The following is a 21,702-nucleotide window of genomic DNA, read 5'->3' as shown; positions in this document are numbered from 1 at the left end:
ATATGGGACATGGACACATACCAATTTCAAACAGGAGATATCATCTGACAGATTAGCTGGGTGGTCTTTAGAAACTGACCTTTCCGCTAAAAGTGGTGCCCAGGCAGTCGGTAGCATGAATGGAAGACACATCTGTGTTTGTTGTAAACTGGATTTTTGTGTGTATTAATTATTGTGGTGCGGTGTGGTAGAGTACACAATATCCACTGCATTAAAAATGACATGTGTATAAGAGACCTTACACTAAAGATAAATAAATAGTGGCCCCACCGGCATCACCATTCATCTCTATGGAGACACACAGAAACTTAAATGAATTTCCATACTAGAGTCAGTATTAGCAACTAGATTTCCTTTGTAAGCCAATCATTCACCACCAGGCCTAGCTATGGGTTTGGCAAAGTAAGCAAGGAGGGAGTAGTATAAGTAAGTAGCAGGGGAAGAAGATTGCTTACATGTTCATGTGCCTTGTGTGAGATAAGATTACACTGGTTGTGCATCAAAGAAATTTCAGAGAAATACATTCTACACAAACCAGCTGGAACCCATTTCAAGCACTATTATCTGATAGAAACAAACATGCTGCTCAATATATAGACAGAACACAACAGTCTACTGCAAGGCAAAAAAAAAACCAACCACATTTATATATACATATATATATATATATATACACACACACACACATTATATTATATATATATATATATATATATATATATATATATATATATATATATATATATATACACATACACACACACACACACACCTTATTATTTATTATTGCTGTACAATAAGTGGGTTCCGTATATTGGACATACAGAGTAACATATAAAGCAATCAATAACTGATACAAGAGAGCCCTGCCCAAAAGAGCTTACAATCTACAAGACTTGTGTTAGTACACACTTGCTGAATATGAAACAAAGGATGCCTTCACAGCTGACAGAACAGAAGAATAAGAACCAGTTTTTTTTTTAAACACAATTGTTTTGGAAGACAGAATTTCCTTCCAGGCCTTTTTTGTTGCATGTTTAGTGCATTCCTCTTTTTCAGATATTCCCTCATTCCCTAGCTCAGTCACACAGAGCTCCTTGCAGTGCAAAGCCTGCTGTCTCACTCAAAGACTGGAGAGTGGGTGGAAATAAATCATTAGCTATGAGGGCCTAAGCATTAGCAGGCAGCAGTACAAGGCAGGTGAAAGGTGACTGGCTGTGGAAAGCTCAGCTGCAAGAGAGGCTTCTTATTTCCTTTGTGATTTGGTCTCTTCACCCCACATGTCTTACAGGGCCCACATAACAGGCCAACCAGATGTCTTAGGCTTCTAACCAACAAATTTAGTTGGAATAATATTGAACAGAAATACATTAACTGCTTATCTTTGCTTACAAGAGGGTCTGAATTAGCCATAAGCTTTGTTGGCCTTTTGGAGGAGGGCAAGCATTAAATAGGCCACAACTTAAGTTGACTTGCTCACATCAAAAGTCCAGCAGAGCTTATGGCTAAGTCAGCCCATTTGATAAACAAATAAGTCCTACGGCAATCATGTAGTTTCTGTGTGAACCAATACCCATGGTACTACACCCATTACTTTGTTTCATTTGATCAGATCATTACTTACTGTAACATGTTTAGACCTTATTTAATAGAATACTGTTAAATTAACTGGTAGTAATGCAAAGATTACACAAGGGCTCATGCAAGGGCTCATTCGGTACAGAGTTAAAAAGCTGTATTCTAGCCTGTAAACTGTCTCATAATGCCCCCAAACCTCTTGTCTTTGTTTGTCACATTGTACTATGAGCTTATGTTGAACAAGGGGGTATATTGCCCTTGTAATTATCCTGGGAATGGGACATTGTTTCCAAAACTACAGTTTTGACTTTTCACTGAGCACCAGAGATTGGGTTGCCGCCATAAGAAAGACTGACTAACTTTAAAAAAAAATAGGGAGGCTTTGAGAAAATACGGTATATAACAGTATATATATGTATATATTATATTTATGTATATATAATCACATGTATATAACAACATGTGCCACTAATAAGCTTATTTTCTTTACCTCACCGCATTTAGCAGTAGGGACAAAATGAATATCGCATGAGGCAGAGGCTAATTCCATTTGGAGGATTTGCCTGGCTAAAACTGGCAGCTCAGGGGTTACACACATAGTGCGTCGCAGGAGGAAAGTGTCAGGGAACAAGCTGCGTTTTATTAACAGGATTATCGCGGGTGCATGATTTATTCCAGGGCTGGATTTTTTAATTGCTCTAGGGGGAGGACTCGTTTTCTTGTGACTGCGACTCTACTTGCATCCTGCTGTTAAATGCTGGGTTAATAAGTAAGAGGAGGAGGAGTATTTCAGGCTTACAATTGCGTCTGATTTTTCTAGCCACGCATTACATTGAAATAACAGACACTGTGATTTAAGACAGATTTGTGAAATGTGGTGTTCATGTAAAAAGCTGTGCTCTTTTATACTGTTTTATAGCAGCTGTTCCTGTGTACCTAGCCTAAGGCTACAAAGTAACTCTGATCAGTGAGATAGATTAGGATATTGTGTGTTTTTTATTTATTTATTTTACTTACAAAAGTCAGGTAATATAGATTAAACATTTAGATTAAAAACAAAAAGAAAAATGCATGCACAAGCTCAATGTCATTTGCAGCTATGAAGCACCTCTGTTGGCCAAAATATCATGAAAACATTGTTAAATGCTTGCTGGCTTTATCAAGCAATAAACAATGGAACTAACTGCCATGTGGCATATATACGTCTTTCATTTATAACCAATAAATTAAAATCCATAGTGTGCAGGACAGCCTTTCCATGTGCCTGCATCCAGAGCCATTGCGTCATCCCAGGTGCAGGCACAAGGCCAAGATTTTGGCACCGAAATGCAAGCTCTCGTGTTTTGCTGACTAATCTGCATCATGTCTTTGCACCTCAGCTGAAACAATGGTTCAAGGTGCAGCCACATCCAAGTTGATTGGAGCACAGGAGTCAATTATTTGCTGAAGGTATGGTATTCCTTATCTAGAAACCTGTTATCCAGGAAGCTCTAACTTACATATATGCCATCTCTCAGTCCATTTTAGGCAAATCATTTAACGGTTAACGTTTTTTTAGGAGACAAGGTATGGCAAGCTAAATTAGAGTAAGATCCCTTATTTATATATATATATATATATATATATATATTTATATTTCCTTGTGGCAACCCAAAGGTTGGTTTGGAATTGCACATGTTTAAATTATGTTTGCTATTGGACAAAGAAATGCCATCTTATTAAAGAGAATCATTAAGAACCACAGCATAGAAACTCATAGTTAATGAATCCCTGATGTACCCATGGAATGGAGGCCATTTGAAGCTAGCAAAACAAATGTTCCTGTCTTAATATTTTTAGATTTGTACATAAAGTACTAAATTTTATACAGCAATGTTTACAGAATTTTCCAGGTAGTGTCCCACAGAGATGATCCAATGTATTTAAACCTGGAGCTCAGAAAGATAAAGCCATTGACTTACATGTTGTAAAGAAGCTAAAGTAGAAACCAAAAGCAGGATTCCATGCAATAGTGTTAAGACTTGCTTAAGTTCACACGGGCAGTTGTACCTACACCTGAGATGCAGTGCAGTGTATTTGGATGTGTGCTGAATGTGTGGCAAATACAAAAAGGGTGTATTTATTGAAAGAGATTGATAAGAGGAAGCAGGAGCAGAGAGGAGCACAACCCATATAATAGCTGCTTGGGTGCAGGTAAAAAAAACGTGTATAGAAAGAGTACCGCACTCGCTGGGACTTTGTGTAAAAAACAAGTTTTATTGAAAGAAATCCAACGTTACGAGCACAAACAGTGCTCTTCTTCGGGGACAAACCCTTAAGAAGAGCATTGTTTGTGCACAAAATGTTGGATTTCTTTCAATAAAACTTTTGTTTTTTTACACACATAGTAATATATATATATATATATATATATATATATATTACTAACGCCATAATACCTTGTGTTAATTTCAGCTCTTCCTGTATCTACCTGCTGAAGGTTTAAATGAGTGGGTGAAGCAGTGATACAGCAGTGTTACAAAACCTGGACAAAGTTCTTCTGTCACTAGAAACAAACAGGCACTGATCCATATTAGCCCCTGAAACAGATCTCTGCCACACCTTAGCCGATTAAGCTTGCTAGACTGTAAAGTCTACCACTCAGGGCCCCTTTGTGTCTTTTAACTGCACAGGCTTTGGTCTGAAAGGATCACATTGTGCAGCACCAAACAATCTCCCATGATTAAAAAAAAAAAAAAAAAGAAGAGGTGATTTTATCCATTTGAGCAAACAAGATTTGTCTTAGAAAATAGAAAAGGTTTTCCCACAGGTAGCCAGAAAAAGGTGCTGACTTGTTAAACTGATCATGAGGGACTGGAGATCATTGTATCAATTAAAATATGACTTCCTGTATCTAGGAAACCTAATCAAGTTTCTTTTACCTTAGCTTCATCATATCGTGCCACAGTCAACTTTGTTAAAAGATCCTATGAGTAACTGTGGTTCAGATTCCATTATTACTTGTTTATACATTTTACTTTTGTCAGTAAATGAAGATGAAAATATAATAAAGGAGCCCCAGCCATTTATTCAGACAGGATCTCCAATGCTTAGCAGGGGAGGCCAATAGGTGCACACAAATAGAGATGCGCAGAGCTTCTGCATTCCCTCTGCTGTGATGAGACACGTTTGGAGAACTTAACAGGCTAGTATTTTACATGCTATGATAGAGATTAAACAAAAAATAATGCAATGAGGAGTAAACCCCTCTACTAGATGTGTGTTATGTAATATTTGTTGTTGGGACACCAATTTCTACAGGACCGTGATCCCTAACCACTGGCTTATGAGCAACTCGTTGCCTACCAGCCCCCATTGATGTTGTTTCCAGTGGCCAGGTGTACTGCAAAACAGAGCCTCCTGTAGGCTTCACAGGGGCTGCTACCAAATAGCTAATCACAGCCTGGCACTTTGAAGGCAACCCCCATGAAGCATTTTCAGGTTTGTGTTGCTTCTCAGCTCATTTAAATTGGCTCATAGGTAAAAAAAAAAAAAAAAGGTTGGGTATCCCCACTATAGAACATACCTTAACATCCTTGGCAGTGCAACTGTGTCACCTTAAACATCTACTTTATTACAAATTAGTGTTTGACTGTACTTTTCCCTATTTAAAAGCTAAAGTTTCACAATGTTGTAAGTGTGCTACTAAAAAGCTGGACATTATTCAGAGCAGAGTAAAACTGAGAGCAGCATCTGTTCCCCAAGTAGTTTACCCAAGCCTAATAAAAGGAATGGGCTTTTCAATCTCATGAGGGTGCGTAGAACAGTCATTCAGGTCACGTAGACCCACCTCCACATGAGCAAGAATAACCCAAACATCTAAAAGTTGTTCAAACACTTTTAAAGAGAACTTCATAATCAGTAAGTATTGTGGCCTATAGAAATACACAATAAATGGTTACAATGGAGTACAAAGGATTTAATCTGTATATAGCAAGAGTATTTCTGGTGAACATTATCAGCTGTAACATAGTTAAATGCTAAGCTAACCTTTCAAGCTTATGTTATCTCACATTAGAAGACACTGTGTAGAGGAAGCTGTTGCACAGAAGCAACTTCAAAAGACAATGGCTACTTTTCTGCTGTAACAGGAGCCAAACCATGCTGTGACTTGTGCTGGCAAACTTTGTCTCCATGTGTTGCTACTTAGCAATACATCCCATAAGAATTGCTACACAATTACCACAAAACACAAAATTTATTATATAAACTTTGCAAAAGTACTGTGTTTACCACCACAGGTAAAAACCTACTATGTTTTTAGTACTGCTAACCAGGCAGTAACTTTAACCAGTGTTACACAAATGATTGTTACTGAAAATGAGCCACAACATCAGTGATAATGTGCAGGTAGATAACTGCACTGACATTTAAATAATACTAGGGATGCACTGAATCCTATATGCTTCGTAAAACATTTGGCCGAATACCAAACTGAATTCAAACTCTAATTTGCATACCATCTGCATATGCAAATTAGGTCACTGAAAGGTTAAGGAAAAGTGTGTGATTTTAAGGATTTGATTCAGGCAGATTCGAATCCTGTTAAAAAAAAAAAGTCCCAATCTTGTCCGAATCCTGAATTTGGTGCATCCCTAAATTATACTGCCACAGAAGATTGTGAATTCTTTAAATGCTTTAGTTTGGTAGCATGGTCTAGGCTTAAGAATGTTCCAAGAGCAATATAAACTATGCCAAATTAAACTGCTGACCCATTTTCCATTTCACTGAATAGAAATCGCACTAGTTACGGGACACATATACGTTATATATATATATATATATATGTTATACATAGAATGAACATTCCCACTTGTTGCTGTTGTGGAAGCAAGTGCTTCAATGCTCCCAACCCCCCCCCCCCCCCCACTTTCTTGTTTGGAAAACGTTACACGAAAGCAGGCCGTTCCAAAAAATCTGCATGCAACGTGCCAACCTCCAACACAGTCGGAGAGCCTGCTCATCATTAGTCCCACACATATTAAATATAGCCTTTTAGTTCCTGAAGCAGCGGCTGTGAGCGCAAGCCTTTTATTATTCGTATTAATCACGCATAACGCTTCCAGCTGTCCCTGCAGGGCTCGTATCGCTCATGAGACAGCCCTCTGCTTTATCTCCAACTTCTCCCTAAGCAGGTTGTCTGCTTTCACCAAGGGGTATCGAAACTGCTTGTTGATGTTTCAATCTGGATGTTTCCCTTTTGAAGAGGAAAGCAATTGAGCTCAGAAAGCTCAAAATTTACTTTATAAAACACCATTATGTTGGTCCACTAAATATACCCTGAGATACAGCGGAGAAGCCTCCCACTTTTTAGGGCTATATCACACTAAGTGTTAAAATCATTAGAACCAGATTCAAGAACTTTGGTCTTCAGGTGGCCATACACAGGCCGATTCTAGCTGCCTTATCGGATAGACCAATTTGGCAGCTTATCTGCCTCCCCGACCGACTTCTGGCCCGAAATCGGGCAGGTTTGATCTTTACATCCGATCGGGGACTGCATTTGCTCGTTGATGTGGTCAGGCCCGTATTTGTGGCGAGGCCTAGGTTTGGAAAAATTTAGGGGCGGCATGCCGCCCCGCCGCACCAAAATTTTGCTTTTGCAATGGGGACCTCTCCCCACTGCTTCTTATGAGGGATGGGGGGTGTATTATGAATGTGTAAGCGTGGGAAGGGGGTGGCCAGATAAGAAATACAGTGTTGGATGTGGTCCCCAAATTGACAGCGCCTATACCCGCCATTCTAAAACGATCGTTTGCCCCCAGCCCATAGGCCAAGGTGGGGATATCAGGAGAAGATCTGCTCCTTTGGCAAAGTTGCCAAGCGAGCAGATCTTACCTTGTATGGCCAGCTTAAGACAATAAATAGTGGACAATGCAGAGTGTCCCCCTCCCCAATTAACAACATACATTGCTGAACAGCAACTGAATTTTCCTCCAACAGCTAAGCAGATGCCTGGATGGATGTCTGATAAATAGATGGCTGATGAAAGACACACTTTTCCAACACCACAATAGGAACAAAACTGGAGTAAATGTTACTAGAGGAGTAGCAATAAACAGAACCAACCATAATTTTGCTCTGGTTTGTCAACCACTGTTGATAAACCAGAGCACATTTCTGTGGGTTACAAATAAAAAGTAAAATAACTCTTTATGAATATATGCCTGGAGTGTCAATGGTTGCCTATATCTATCCTAGATCAGGTTTGTTTTATGTATGATCAGCTATAGATACCATAGCTAAGTAAAACAGAATGATACTGAGAAATGTACAGTATATTTCTATCCAACCCAGACAATGAAATAGAAAATCTTCTCTCAAGGGCAATGGCACAACTTGTCATAGCTACAAAATAGACAATACAGATAATATTATCTACAGGAGTTTTAGCACTTTTTGTAGCTGTCTACAAGCAGCATCGTTTGCCATAGCCCTAAGAGCTCTTACTCAGGAGCATTCCTGTTCTCCTCTGCTCTGCGTTCCACCTCAAGGAAGTGCAGGAAGGAACTTTTTCCATTTTTCCATATGGGTCTGTACTAACACAGGCGCATGTAAGTGCTAAGGGAGGTGGAACACAGGAGAATTCCACCACAGGGAGTGCACTAAGTTCCCCCATGAGCAAATCCTTCATTCTACTTTTTATTTCTTGACTAAGTTAGTTAAGAAAGCCTTCTTGGGAGAGGAGAAATTAAATAGCATATGTCTGGAAGGTAATAACTCATCAGCAAGACATGATCTTTCAAGTAAATAAGTAACTATTTCAAGCTTTTAAGTTAGATTTTACACAGGGACATCATAGCACTATAAACGAACGTTTAGTGCAACTGCAATTGTATACAATAATTACGTTTATTTTGCATGATATGCACCTGGGTTGCATGCTATTAGTGATCATACATGAAACACCAATATTTACAATTCAATCTAGTCAATTAACTGAAGTGTGTGTCTGATTTGTGCCAGTGCTCTGTGCCAAACAAGAGACCAGGATGATGAAGCAAAAGAGTGGGTCAAACCAACTTTTCTGCTCTCAGTGTCTGTCTCCAGTCTTTGCAGTCACAGGAATTAAAAGGACAAGTAACAGATACACTGTTGTGCATACTAGCCTCAGAGTAGAGATATCTAAGCCATGGCAATTTGTAAATGTACAACATATAAAAGCTAACTGGAACACAAAAATTGGCACTGAGATGAGGTGCCAGATGGGAACGCTGCACAACATCCATGAAACCTGCATTACAGGTGACCAGGAATGGCCCGCCAGGGATACTAATGACCCATCATAAAAGAAGAGGTTGGACAGTGAAGATGATCCTATTTAACCACCTACCGGGGCATAAAAATTAGGCGTTTCTAGCAGTGCCTGGAGCTCGTCATTCCCCAGCCTGCTTTCTGGCTTTGCTAGGCTTCTGCTCATTGTGACACATTGCTGTAGTTACCCAGGCGGCTCTCCCCCATGGTGCACCCTTGCCCTAGGCCCGCACGGCAAGCTCGGGCGGAGTGCGCTACTGCTGGGCATGGGGCCCGCTCCGGGCTTAGAGCATTGCGCAAGTGGCGGGAAATGTCTGGCAGGCAACAAATACCTCTGGCACCGCAGGGTTATGGGACGGGCAGGGAGGTGTCCGAAAGTACGCAAACCAGAGGCAATTCTCACTACAGCGCAGTTTCCGTAAGGAGAGAATGCGATCCCATCTGAAAAGTGGCGAGTCAATACGTTCCGTACCGATTGTGAGGAAGGATTTTTGATGGCATGCCGAGAGTTATAATTTAACGAAATCAGGGGGGCCGCGGTTTGCCTAACCACAATGACGAAAATCGGGCACACATCTTGGTGCCCTTTAAGAAGACTATGGTGTTGGGAAAACTCACAGTTCAACAGCAGCTAGTGATGAGGTGAAGGGGCCAAGACGCTAAAGTGCATTAACTCTAGCCAAAGGCTGGATCTTACCCTGTAACCAGCCTGGTGGGGTAAAGTACAATCCGGGGACCCCGTATGTATATACTGGGGGTGAATAAGCACAAGAGTCCGTTCCCCGGAAACCCTTCCCGGCTCGCCGAGAGAGAGAAAGCAGCAGCAGCGGCAGCCAGAGGGCGGCTGAACAAACAGGCGGCTGCCAGGAGTCCTTATTTGATCGCAAGAGAGCGAGACTTAACTCTTTCTAATCCCACGGGCACCATAGCTCGGGAGGAGGGGAATAATTGCCCAGTGCAAAGTAAATATGCTTTCGCTATTAACCAATGCCTTCCAGTCAAACACCAGCACCACTTTGCAAGCCAAAAAGGGAGGACTTTGCACTCTCTGACCTCTTTAATAGTCCTTACCAAGCACAATAACTCCCAGGGAGATAAAAACCAGCCCATTTAGGCGCCACAATAGCTTTTATTAACCCCATCGTCTTGCCTTCAGCGCCAACAAATACTCGCTGCCGGCACCCCAGGCAATAAACTGGTTGCGCACACACGGAACACAAGGAATCGCTCCATTAAAATGCACAGCAGAACTAGATTCCTGGGAAAGCCATGTCACGCCTTATTCCAAGGTACAGCCGCCACTGTGTCCCTTCTGCTGTTACCCAGGGGCCCCTCATTTGCTCGGGGTGGCACGATGTGCTCGGTTTCATTAACTCACTCAATGGCACATTCAGCACATTTCGGAATAGATGAAGGGTGGCGGTACATTCAATTTAAAACACCAACGGCTAAAAAAAATGGTTCAGCGTATAGAAAAATTAGGGTTACTCGTATCTCTGGCGGGGACAAAGGCACTTAAAACCATGTTACACGTTCCGATTCTCCGGAAAATGAATGGCAGCCAGTGTCCTTTAGAGCTCACCTTGACGTGCAACTCTCATGGAGATCGATACTGTCAGTCAGCATTTGCCAGCGATCTATTCATTCCGTGCGCTAAAACCTGACCGTTCTAGTGCGAATCGCAGCGCGCTGATAACAGACGATCCTATATTGGTAAATCCTCCCAAACCCATAAGCGTGACCTTAGTTTACATTCCGCTCCTTCTTTCCGATCTAAATACGCGCCGTGCCCTTAAATTCTTCCATTGAATGCACTGCCTCAGTACAGACAGGGCTGATACAGACAAGGGCGGCGGGCGAGGCTAAATTGAATTGAAGGATATTCAAATGATTGGAAACGGAAACATTGTCATTAAAATGAAAAGCAGCACGTCGGCCGAAGTCTGCCAACACTGGTATATAGATCAGAAAATGGTGATTCAAACTGTACTTTCAATGGGCACCTTTGTGAGGGCAATGGGACAGTATATAAAATAAACCCTGCCAGGGGCAAGTGCTCTGTTTGAGTTACACAACAGTAACAGGGATTCGGGTTGGAAACCCTACAAACAGGGCAACAAGGTCCTCCGTGATCCACAGAGCTTCGCATTAAATCCACCCCCAAGGTGGCGATGACATACCGGTAACTTATGGATTCGGGGGCAGACAGAGGTATCGCCTTTAGTCCCGAGCTGCACAGAGCGGAATATATAGATCGGGAGATCTGGTTACACGCAGGATGATCGGTTTCCATGCGGAACAAGCCCTGCGTACAGGGAGATTGGGGGCGGGGGACTAGCTAAAATAGGGTTTAAATGTCTGGGGTATTAAAGTCCTCATAAAAAGATTATGCAATGTGTTAAAAAGTTCTATGTGGCAGAAATGTAGGCAAAGCTTTATTCCAGCGCTTAGAATGCACAGATAAAGCGATGTGGCAAATGGCTCCCGAATTAGAAAATCGAGATAAGACTAGTCAGGAGGTAATTGAATGTGTTCAGCAAAGACGCGACGCCCGGCAGGGCTAATTGGGTTGCTATGCGCTACGATGTGCTGCGCTCGGGCTAGGGAAGGGTTAACCGTCCCTTTTGGGAGATCGCCAGCTCGATGTTGGGATTAGCCGGGAATCTCTGCGCAGTGGATGCCTCATTTCATTTCAAAAAGGAGGGGGGATGGGATATCGCACGGGGTATCTGGGGCGTATCGGGGGAGCCAGGATTTCTTAAATGCCAACCTTCCAACACGAAATGAATAAAGTATAGCTAAATATCGCCTAGCCTAAATCAGTTTCCTATTCATGCGATAAAAACAGCAACGCACAACTGCACAGCTAAAGCAATTAGCCATTTAATTAGAGCCGGCTCAGATCAAAAAGTAATTTGCTAGGGACAGCCTGCGCGTTGAAAAGCGCTATTTATATATCAAGCCAAAGCTCCGGACCGTACGGAGCCAACACATCCATACACATAAAGACAAATACAAAATACATACAGTACGGTTAGCAGAAATACTCACTACACCCGTTGCCGATATCAGAGTCTCAGAGAGCACGTACGTTCATTGGGATCCGGAATGATAGAAAACGAGCAGCCGGAGCCGTGACCCTACCGGGCTCAGAAAAGAACACCACGATCCCGCGGTCTCACCTGCTGTGCCCGGGTACGCGCTTCCCAAGTAAAGATCGCTCCTCCGCTCGGGCTCAGCCAGGCATTACACAGCGGGGAAATCTCTAGTGCAACGATCCTCCTCGCACATCCCCACAGGAAACCGAACACACGATCTCAGCATCGTTGCATTTACAGAGTTAATGGCACTCCCAATGAGTCCTCCTGTTACTAAAATGAGATAAATCCACAGAAATCCTGGGCGAACGAAGCGTTTTTGTTCCCGTCTGACAAGCGGCGATCGGAGCAAAGTTTATTATTGTTATTTGCAGGATGGTCTGCACGCAGAGTAGCTGCTGAGCGTGATAGGGTCCTCCCCTCCCCTATTGGGAGAAGGAGGAGGTGCTGGGAGGAGGAGGGGGTGGGTTAGCGAGGTCAATCTCCGAAGCCCCCAGGAAAGAAGAAAGAGGAACGGTGGGAGGTGGCAGCAGGATCCGAGCCAGCCCCCTCCTCCTCTTCTTCCTTCCTCCACCTCCTCCTCCCCCGGTGTTAGCTGGGGATGGCGGCGGCTGCTGTGCTGAAGAAATGGAAAGTGGGATCGAAGAGGGGAAACCCGGCAACAGCGACTTAGGGGGATATGTGGATACAGTGCAGCCGTTGCTTCACCTATTGGTGTCGGTTCATTAGCATTCATGTAACCCCGGAGTCACGTTGCCACCGGCCCGTTCACCTAGTGCGCGGACTGCGCCCACACAATCATAATCCAGTTGTGTTGCCTTTTCGGCGCAGACAACTCTTTTATTGTGATTAAACTGTTTCTCATGGCGGTGATTACTAGAGTTTCCATTGGTGTCCTTATTTAATATAGACCCTCTATCCCTATACTAAAACCGCCACAGAACGCACTATATTGGATGCCAGTAACTGGCGCAAAACCGAAGTGAAATAATCCCAGGGGTAAAGCACTTGGAGGTTATATTTAGGTTATATACAATTACGCTACTTTATCAGTCCTACTATATGAATGTTGGCCCGTATCTGTGTTCTGTTTATTAATCTCTTTATAGCGCGTTAGCAAGTTTGCGATCATAACAGCCTCTATATCGCGTATTGAATCCCCCCGCTCCCCGATTTTGCCTGTAGAGCCGACAGCGCTTCCTTCTGGGATGGTTTTGTGCCTGACTTTCCTGGCTTCGCGTCTGCCCCAATTTATTGCCCATTCCGTCTCGTACTGCTCTCCACGCCCCTCTCTTATCTGTGCTTATGTGCCTGCGCTCAAGGCGCTTTTTCCTACTCTTCCTCTCTGCTTGGAACCATTCTCTCTGAGGGATAAATAAACTGTTGGAAGTCGCGCAAATACAAGCCCCCAGCCCGAGTAATTACAAAAAGCTACTATAGAACCTCCTTGAAATGTCCCTTCTTAGCCATTAGTCTGGCACTGTCAGTAGGATCGGCTACAAAAAGATTCTGCAGCGGCTGAAAGTCATAAACATCTTAAAGGAAATGTTATAGTGCCTTATGAAACTCTACCTAGGGAAGTCCAACCTTCGGATCCCGAGCTAATAAGTTACCTACATTCTTCAGGAGGCTTCGCTAGGACGGACTTTACTGAGACACCTAAAAAAAAGGTGCGGGGACAGCTGGCACATTGGCTTGGTTTACCTTGTGTTTGTGCACTACAGTATCTTTGTATATCAGCTGAGTCACTTGGTCAAGGGTTCCAAAGAAACCTTTTTGTCGGCGGACCAAGCCCTGTATAAAGCTATGTTTCGAATACATAGCAGATTCTGCGTCTCCGCTCCCCTGGGTGTATGTGCTGGGAAGCCGAAGCTGTTCCCAGTCAGTGTGTTTCAGAAGCAGGGCATTTACATAACTTATAAATCACCTTTTATTTCCAGATCAGTTTTCACCTAGTAGCGGAACAGAAGCGCTGAGCTGCCAGACCTGTCCTAGCGCTAGTGATAGAAACCGTCCAGAAGCATATGGTCTGGTATCCGCAGGCTTTTATAGGTCAAGGTGCATCCGACCGCTACGCAAAGAGACGGTATTAAAGCACACTGGTCATTCTGCTCCAAGTGGCACATAGATTGAGCATAGAATATAGAGACGTACATGCACTCGAAAGATCCAGAGAGATATAAGTGCCTACAGGCCCGCACCTGAGAATAGCAGGCAAATCTAAACACCACCATGTGTGACGTCAAATCCCAACAAATTATATTAGTGACGTCACTCTGCAGTGTCGAGTGATGCATAATTGTATCGAGGTCTGCGTATCAGATTTAATTCTGGCAACCTGCCCCCCCCCACGTCCCCAAGAGAGTGTATGTGTCTTTACCTACAACCCAACTGTCGATGGTTATGTGACCATTAACTGGGTATTAATGACTGCGCCGAAAAGTAAGAAAGCTGTGGTTTATGACACATTGGCAGGCAGAAGCAAAGGTAGTCCCTTAAAGGAAACGCGACTGAAAACCAAGCGTGCCTGTGGCAATGGCTGCTAATGGCTTCCAGTTGCACGTACCATTCACACTTCAGAAACAACAAAAAAAAAATGGAAAAATGCAAGTAATGCCCTGGAAGCGTCATCAGTCGTATAATTGTTATGATGAAGCCGCCTCCCCAACTCTGTAGTTCCTATAGATATCTGTCTGTTCCCTGCTGCCGCATCTGCTGGGACGTGTTGTCCCTTCACTTTCCTCTATAAACCTCTCTTTGTCTTCCTATCAAGCTGCCAATCACTCGCTTCCCGTGCGCACACAGCGCTTTGTCAGTCTCCCTGTCCCCTTTCTCTGCGATCGGAACAAGCAGAATCTTACTATCGCTCTGCAGCCCTTCCAGTCGCCCGCATAACGAACTGACTGTAATATAGTTACGGATGTAGGAACCCACGATAGACGGGTATATACAGTGTAGTCACACACGCATTTCATTTGCGATTAGCGCTATATAACGTAAGACCCCGTTTCCTCTAATGCGTACCCTATGTGACTTTGTACTTTGCACGTATCTGGCTATTTCTCCTAACTAGAGTCCCTAAGGTGTCAGCCTACGTGGGTGTTTCTCGCCAGATATCCCAGCGGATGGCTTAACAGCCATCTCTCTCTCTCTCTGTGACGCTTTGCGCCCTGCCCTTCTCTTTCTCGCTTTCCTTTCGGCGCCTTTCCGCTCCTTACTCCCCTCCTCCCGCTCTTGCTGGCACCTTGCCAGTTTCCACAGTCTGTGGCCTCTGAGTCCTCACAAGGGCTGCAGGCGGCTAAGCTTCGAACACCTCACCCTGCGCTGCACAAGTGCGCTCCGCTCACATTAACCCTTTCCCGCACAGCCCGGCGTGCCTCACGCAGTCCGCCCCCAGTGAGTATTCGTTCTGCAAAGAGTGCACACCCCAGAGCGAACAGCGCGCACTGAAAGCATCCCAGAGCCTTTATAATATGCCAGGAGCAAATGGGAAATGCGTGTCTAATTATATATACCAGCAGAATGACTAAGTAGTTAAAGCCCGATGCTTTCATGTGGGAAGACTGGAGCGAGTCCCCAAACCAGTTCCTTAATGACTTCACCAATCACAATAGCTTGATTGTGAGCTGCGTGGGACAATCCTGCTTCTCTTACCCAGAAGATCGGGGGAATATTCTTTTGTTTACACGCTTCCCCGACAGAAGAACGCGATGCCAGTAACTAATACGAGAAGGGGACAAGCCATTGCCATATCTGGTTTGTAAAAAGACAAGCCCCATTCTCTCGTCAGACTGACAGGGCACAGAGGGGGCACAGCTGAGAAATTAGGCGTAAGAAACGTGCCAAGCGCACAGTCAATTCATTTTCCTGTTTGGAAGGGAGATTCCTCCCCCCCGCCGCTGATGAATTCCTAGGCCTGTGAAGGCTCAGTTCCTCGTATAGAAGAAATAATAAGAGCACTGAGCTGTGCAACTCTGCCCGGGAATTTCAGTGACAAAGCCATAAAGGTTCATCCCCATACAAACCAACTCACATCAGGGTTATACATATTCAGTATAGCAGATACTGCAGGGGCTTATTTATCATTTACATTTCCCGATCAAATGTACCATTTAAGGTAACCCCCCACCCTTTATTACATATCTTGCTAATTACTATAGTTATGTTATTTCTTGTGTCTCTAAAGTCCCCCGGTTCAAGTTTGGTCATGTGGCGCATATATTAGGTCCCTATTAAAACAAAAGGGTCCTATAGGCCGCGAGTGTCCTGGTCCCTTCCCCAGTACAATGGTATTACCTTAGCAATAGCACTGGAGAGGGGAGGGGGGCTACTTTAGTTGTAATACTAAGCCAAACTGTCTAAATAAACCCCCATCAGTAGTAGTAGTATATATATATATAGCCAGATTATCTCCCGGTGCATCCAGCCATAAACAAATTCACATTAGCCTATCCTTATCCCCACCACATGCCGATATAACCCATATTGTGAAAGTGGGCTCTGGGGGGGCAGTCAGAAATAGATATATGATTTCAATACGAAATAGTCTCTTTCAGTCAGTGTAAAAAAGATGTTTTCCCTGTCTCCCTTGTTTAGTATTGTGCGCTCTGATTGCGTTACACATATATAATAAGGTGTAAGTAAAGACCTTACGCGCTAGCCCAAAATATGTGTGTAAATATATAGGTAAATATGGATGGGTAATATATAGGTAAATATGGAAGGGTGAGTGTGTGCATAAAAAAAAGAGACATTTTTACTGGGTGTCGGACCGGTGGTTTAGGGATAAAGTGGAAAGTAATTTGAGTGACTTGTGGCGGATTTGTTCCGTGAATGACCTCGCAGTGCTCGCCTGGATATTGACATGTAGAGCAGCACTTGTTGGAGGGGGGAGAGAGGGGTGGGGCTGTTTTTAGAAACGTCTGTTCAGGCGGCTGTTGACCTGCTTTATTCGCTGCCTGTTTGGAGAGGAGGTTTCAAGGTTCCCTCGAGCCTGATCGCCCTGCTGTGCCAAAAAGGACTGATCCCAGTTGGCGCTGAGCTTGGCACTAGCCAGGCAGCCCTTGGGGGTCACGATTTATGAGTGGGCTGACTCATAGGAAAGCCAATGTCCTCTTCATAAAGAGCCATTTATCTGACTCTGCCAGCTGCAAAATTCATGCAGAAAAGCAGCTCGCAGCGTCTCTCCCAAAATCCCGAAAATGATTATTGCGGCCAGCCTGCTTTTTCCAACAAAGCCTTCTTGTTAACCTATTAGCACCCAGGAGAAGAGCCATGGAACGCGAAGAGAATTTCACTTTTCGACAGTCAGCAACATCTTACCGACTGGGAATAAGCAGACCGTAGCAACTAAATGGCACTTCCACATCCTTGGTATTAAAATATAATAATTTCTGGAATTGGCAATCACGGCCTACGTATGCTTGCGTTTGTGGACACATCGTTTTTGGTCTAACAAGGGGAACCCTACTGGTCATGTACAGCCTGAAATTGGAAAATAAATGGTTTTACTGATACATCAACGTGGGGAAATTTCAGGCAACATTCGCACTTGGAAACAATAGCAGGAGCTGTAAAGAGATTAACTGTTTCTGTCTCCGCTGTTTCTAGCTATTGTGACCGTTTTTAACATATAAAGTAAAAATCCACACAAAACAGAGGGAAGTGAAAGAGGGAAGTGTAGAAAATCCAATTATGCACCCTCAAACAGCGCCAGTCGTGTTATTACAGGGAAGGCAGACGCACGCTGATCAAACACTCGCACCGGATTGGTGCCTGTCGGTATTATCATCATTATTATTATGGCGTTATTCAACGTTTGGCCCACAGGGTGACACTTATAATGGGGCGACAGTATAAACTTAATAAAGCCCTATGTTTTAATTTTGATTATCCAAATTAGCTCTAAAATGATTTTGACCCCATCCCCCCACGTTTTAGGTTCAACGCACTTTAAAGTGTGGTTACCAGAGAGAAGAAATCTGTAAAACTAGCCGTTATTTATTGGAAAAGAATGGAGAGAGAGATGTCAGCAGCCGTGGTAATGTCGCTCTAGGCCCGAGTCAGCCTTCTGCTGTGACTCACTTCTCTTTCTGAAAAAAAACGAATCGGCTTTTACAGGAAGCCTGGAAATTAAAGTCTCGCTGAAGTGCACATTTCAGATCCTTTTAGTGACATTAATTTCTTGTAAACATCCGCGATCGTATAACCAGAAGATATACCGCACTTTTCTTTTTATCTTCCTCCCCACAGACTATGCGAATAGACAAGGGAATATGAGGCACGACCTTTATCCACCATAGACGTGACATTTTATTTAACCAGAAGTCATTCCAAGCAGAGGTTTTGCTTCTCCTTTATAGATATATTAACAAGAAATACAGAATCCCTTTCTTCTGGTAGAAGGTGGAAAAGGCTATAAAAGCCCCCAGCTGTTGGTGAGCTGCGACTCCCAGCACTGGCAGTAACCCTATTCAACAACAGTTAGAACAATTGCATCCTGGCACCCTAGCAAAAACAATTCTGCCCTAAATAAGTGTAGGACAACTCCCAGTGGCCCCATATATTAGTATGCCCTCATGCTCACCCAACCATTTGGCCTTGTATGTTTATACCATGGCCTCCTCCCGTTCCTATATAAGTCCAGAGAAGGGAATGGTGGGAATAAAAGATGTTAGTATGTAATGAAAATCAAGTAAGAGAACAAAGGTGAGTGAAGACAGAAAAATAATTTGGACCTGGCTTGCTCTGTGAAGTTTTCTTGTGGACCCAAAGCACCCTTATCCGACACTATCTGGAACTGCCAATACTATTTCTCAGATGTTGCAGAACTATACAGTGTGCCTTTACTGGGATTTTGTATTGAAGAGTGTTGGGAGTTGTAATCCACAACATCTGTGGATACAAAGTGCTTGCTAACCTTTCTCCCTAAAGTGACACTTTCAGCCGCTGGTCACCTAATAAAGTTCCCAAAATGACCTATTTCTTATGTCTCCCAGTCAGGATTATGGTGACCAGGGACCATGAATTGTATGGAAGCCTTCCTGCCTGGCCCAGAACAACGTTTTTATTTCCGCTGCCTGTGGAAGTACACAAATGAGAGAGAGAGATATATATATATATATATATATATATACACACACATATATATACACACACACGATAGATAGATAGATGATAGGATAGATAGATAGCCATGGCAACCTAAGCTCACAGCATTAAGCATCACCGCTGATGCAGAACATCTTGTGAGACAAAACTGTCAGCCATGGTAGGCTCATTATGATGCTTAGCCTGTGAGAAGGCGCGACTGCAGGCAGCCGAGTTGTGCGTGTGTGTCATTGTTTGTAGAGTGCCTAAACACACAGCCCTTCGTGGAGTCAGAATACAAATAGGAAAAAATGCGCTTGTCGCGATTGTGAAATAGCTGATCGTACAAACAATGTGTGCACACGCTCTGCAATAGGAAGGGGACAATAAGACTCCGCTTCAGACCAACGTACGGCGTGTTATTAATAGGGGCCCATCTCGCTAACTGCGCTGTAATCCACATTGCATAAAGCTCACGGGCGGCCTCTCCATTAGAGTCAAATGTGATGTACAATACAATCACCCGGAACCAATCCTTCCTAGTATTGTGCCTGTTACATGCGCTTGGCTAAAGAGTTCCGCTTATGGGCAGAATGATAGACACGAAGCAGCAGCGCGGGGGTTAAACAAGCCAAGTCCCCACCCGGAGCAGCTGCAGCCCAGACACGCCCCGCAGCCCTTATCAGGTCAATCAATCGTGGGAGCCAGCAGCGCCGAGCCTGTAGCGGGGGCACGGAGCCGAGACGTGCACGAACTGCACACACAGCAAAGGGGAAGATGCGCTGCCCGAGATGTGTCAGGTGCAATAGACAGGCTGCTATCTACATACGCGGCCAACTAATCTCGGCGAAATATCTCCCTGAGCGAGGTTAGCACTCGCAGCCTGTCACAGGAACCGTTGGCTTTATTGTTGCTGAAATGCGTAGGAGACGGTTTTGTCGCACAGGATGTAAGATGTCTAAAGGACTTAATGGTCCCGGGCCACAAGAGCTAACAGTCTAATATGTGGTAGCTGCAAAGTTAAACTTAGTAGAAAACCAACCACCGATAACTGCGAGGCCAGGTCCTGCCCCTCAGTCTTTCCATGCATATTATGTTTTAATCGCTCACAATTGTTTTGAATAAGTATGAATAATATGCCCTTTGAAGAATTGCCGTTAAGCAGTAGTTTTTAGTCCTCTTAGTCTTTAAATTTAATTTTCGGAGCTAGCATATGGACAAGCTAATTTAGCCTTATAGCTATACATGGGCCGATTAGCTTGAAGAATGGATGGGAACCATAGAAGGAGCCATATATACCACTGTTTTGTTCCATTTGTTCTGGGGAATGCCTAAACCATCAAAACAGCAGGAAGCGAAAAGGAGCCACAGAGATGCAACTTCTTTTCACTTCCTTTCAGCTGATGTATATTTTTAATTACAATGGATAATCCTTGAGGTTTTTTAGCCAAAAGGCAGCTGATTGGGCATACCCTCTGAGTGATTGGTTAATGGGCTAATAAGACAGAGTATAAGGGGCAACACAGAGTATGCACACCTTTCTATTGTTCTGATGATGGTGCTCTTTTCATATTCAATCAGAACACAGCAGAAAGTGAATAGGAGGTAGGGCTCCTCTCCAATTCCTCTTCTGCCAATGTACCAGCTCTGGACAACTTCATGCATCAGCAAACAAAATCTTCAGAGTTGGCCGATTTTTGAACAGACAGGATTGGCTGGCCACTGTACTCATGTCAATAATCATATGGTCAGTTTTAATAGCCTTCCCAACTTGCTATACATGCCAGACCAAATCTGGGCCTTGTAAGGCCAGCTTTACATCACATGTCCCAGATCTTTCTATAGATCAGTAAACTGTGACCATGCTTCCTGAAGTTATAGGTATGTATAAGTGTCCAAACACTGGGTAAACTTTAAGGTCTCTGGCTCACATAACAGAAGATTTATGTATTACATTATGTGGCCATACCGAGCTGTGGCTAAATATTGTTGTTTCATTCATCCTGAGCTGTGGTTCAGTTGTATTTGAACATAGCTATGAATGTTTTGTTGGCTACCTTGCAGTCATCTATTGTATGGTCACTCATGCTTTGTGAATGATGGTCATTTGACTTTGGTGCAATAAAGCTAAAAACAGCTGTAAAGCTGACTAAATTGGCAGCTTGAATATGCCCTTCTATGGCCAGCTTTAGTGGAAAGCAATTTGAATGCAGATACCGGATACAACATCTGATAATATTCTGTAGCATGCATTCTGTTGCAGCATACCAGTGTGCCATATTTAACATTAGTATATGCAACTGGGATCTGAGAAGTTACATACCCCTGACTGGTATCAAAAGAGCAGATGTGTATGAGGCCTAAAGGGTGTACTTCCACATCCAATTTTCCATGAAAGCAGTTGCTCCAGCTGCACTAGCTTGAAAAACATATGTGCATGAGGTCTTAGAAGTGTAAGCACTGTTTTTAGATCTGTGCTGCCTTCCTATATCGAGCTTCTGCCCCTCCAGGCTTTTCCCAATGTGCTGGTCATTTTGTTCCAACATGCAATGGTGCCATGGTGAGGAGGGAGGTGTTGAACACAGCTACATAATTTTTCCTCTTTTCATTCAGTACTATATTGGTGTGGGCCCATCCCACTCAT

The 21,702-nt window shown here is 43.6% G+C and overlaps 1 protein-coding gene across 8 annotated transcripts in view; it reads right to left on the bottom strand.

Annotated features, from left to right (window-relative positions):
- Nucleotides 1–21,702, bottom strand: part of bcor (BCL6 corepressor) — a 98,197-nt gene that overhangs the window by 24,800 nt on the left and 51,695 nt on the right. For 2 of the 8 annotated variants that reach the window (XM_018091086.1, NM_001126679.1), the window contains 1 exon segment: nucleotides 12,054–12,341. The exons of 1 other annotated variant lie outside the window; for it this stretch is intronic. The gene's annotated coding sequence lies outside the window, so the exon portion shown is untranslated. 8 annotated transcript variants of the gene reach the window in all.

This window comes from Xenopus tropicalis, chromosome 2, assembly GCF_000004195.4.
Source record: "Xenopus tropicalis strain Nigerian chromosome 2, UCB_Xtro_10.0, whole genome shotgun sequence".
Taxonomy (NCBI): domain Eukaryota; kingdom Metazoa; phylum Chordata; class Amphibia; order Anura; family Pipidae; genus Xenopus; species Xenopus tropicalis.
This window is presented reverse-complemented; position numbering and strand designations above follow the sequence as displayed.